Source organism: Arachis ipaensis, chromosome B05 (assembly GCF_000816755.2).
Source record: "Arachis ipaensis cultivar K30076 chromosome B05, Araip1.1, whole genome shotgun sequence".
Classification (NCBI taxonomy): domain Eukaryota; kingdom Viridiplantae; phylum Streptophyta; class Magnoliopsida; order Fabales; family Fabaceae; genus Arachis; species Arachis ipaensis.
The window spans coordinates 106,045,793-106,048,238 of NC_029789.2; positions in this window are offsets into that span (position 1 = coordinate 106,045,793).

Genomic DNA, 2,446 nt, shown 5'->3' on the forward strand with positions numbered 1-2,446 from the left:
CTTTTCGGCTATTTTGTAGAGTTCAAGGGAGATGACTTCATGAACTTCTACTTCTTCTCCAATCATGATGCCATGGATCATGATGGCCCGATCCACAGTAACTTCAGATCGGTTGCTAGTGGGGATGATGGAGCGTTGGATGAACTCCAACCATCCTCTAGCCACAGGCTTGAGGTCCAGTCTTCTTAATTAAACTGGCTTGCCTTTGGAGTCAATCTTCCATTGAGCTCCTTCCACACATATGTCCATGAGGACTTGGTCCAACCTTTGATTAAAGTTGACCCTTCTAGTGTAGGGGCGTGCATCTCCTTGCATCATAGGCAAGTTGAACGCCAACCTCACGTTTTCCGGACTAAAATCTAAGTATTTCCCCCGAACCATAGTGAGATAATTCTTTGGGTTCGGGTTCTTACTTTGATCATGGTTCCTTGTGATCCATGCATTGGCATAGAACTCTTGAACCATTAGGATGCCGACTTGTTGGATGGGGTTTGTTAGAACTTCCCAACCTCTTCTTTGGATTTCATGTCAGATCTCCGGATACTCATTTCTCTTGAGTTTGAAAGGGACCTCAGGGATCACCTTCTTCTTGGCCATAACATCATAGAAGTGGTCTTGATGAGCTTTGGAGATGAACCTTTCCATCTCCCATGACTCGGAGGTGGAAGCTTTTGTCTTCCCTTTCCCTTTTCTAGAGGATTCTCCAGTCTTAGGTTCCATCAATGGTAATGGAAAAACAAAAAGCTTATGCTTTTACCACACCAAACTTAGATTATTGCTCTCCCTCGAGCAAGAGAAGAAAGAAGAGATGAAGAAGAAGAAGAAATGGAGGTGAGGGAGAGAGAGATGTGTTTCGGTCAAGAAGGGGAAGAGAGGGTTGTGTTGTGTGAAAATGTGGAAGAATGGAGGGCTATATATAGGGAAGGGAGGGGGGTTAAGGTTCGGCCATATAGGGTGGGTTTGGGTGGGAAATTGATTTTGAATTTTGAAGGTAGGTGGAGTTTATGAGGTAGGTTTATCGGGAAAAGTGGATGGATGTGAGTGGTGAAGTGGTGATAGGGAAGAGAGATTGAGGTGATTGGTGAAGAGTTTTGTGGAAGTGTGTTTATGGGATTGTGTGAAAGAGGGGTGAGAAGAAGTGAGTGGAGGTAGGTGAGGATCCTGTGGGGTCCACAGATCCTGAGGTGATCCTGTGGGGTCCACAGATCCTGAGGTGTTCCAGAATTTACAACCTTTCACCAAATTGGGCATGCAAAATGCCCTTGCACACAACTCTGGGCGTTCAGCGCCAGATTGGTGCTTGTTCTGGGCGTTGAATGCCCATTTGTTACCCATTTCTGGCGTTGAACACCAGAACCATGCTTGTTTTGGGCGTTCAGCGCCAGCTCTTCTCCAGGGTGTAATTCTGGTGTTCAAACACCCAGATGCTGCCCATTTTGGGCGTTCAGCACCAAAACCATGCTCTGTTCTGGCGTTGAACGCCAGCCAGATGCTTCTTACTGGCGTTTAAATGCCAGTAAGGTCCTCCTCCAGGGTGTGATTTTTCTTCTGCTGTTTTTTATTTCATTTTCAACTTTTATACTTATTTTGTGACTCCACATGATCATGAACCTAATAAAACATGAAAGAACAATAAAATTAGATTTAGATAAATAAAAATTGGGTTGCCTCCCAACAAGCGCTTCTTTAATGTCGATAGCTTGACAGTGGGCTCTCATGGAGCCTCACAGATGTTTAGAGCATTGTTGAGACTTCCCAACACCAAACTTAGAGTTTGGATATGGGATTTCAACACCAAACTTAGAGTTTGGTTGTGGCCTCCCAACACCAAACTTAGAGTTTGACTGTGGGGGCTCTGGTTGACTCTGTTTTGAGAGAAGCTTACTGTGCTTCCTCTCCATGTTTACAGAAGGATGACCTCGAGTTCTAAACACAACGGAGTCCTCATTCAATTGAAGGACTAGTTTACCTCTGTCAACATCAATCACAGCTCTTGCTGTGGCTAAGAAGGGTCTTCCAAGGATGATGGATTCATCCTCATCCTTCCCAGTATCTAGGACTATGAAATCAGCAGGGATGTAAAGGCCTTCAACCTTTACTAACACGTCCTCTACTTGTCCATAAGCCTGTTTTCTTGAATTGTCTGCCATCTCTACTGAGATTTTAGCAGCTTGCACCCCATAGATTCCCAGTTTCTCTATTACAGAGAGGGGCATGAGGTTTATCCCTGACCCAAGGTCACATAGAGCCTTCTCAAAGGTCATGGTACCAATGGTACAAGGTATTAAGAACTTTCCAGGATCCTGTTTCTTCTGAGGCAATGTCAGTTGATCCAGATCACTCAGTTCATTAGTGAACAAGGGAGGTTCATCTTCCCAAGTCTCAATACCAAATAATTTGGCATTCAGGGCATTCAGTGCACCAAGAAACTTGGCAGTTTGCTCTT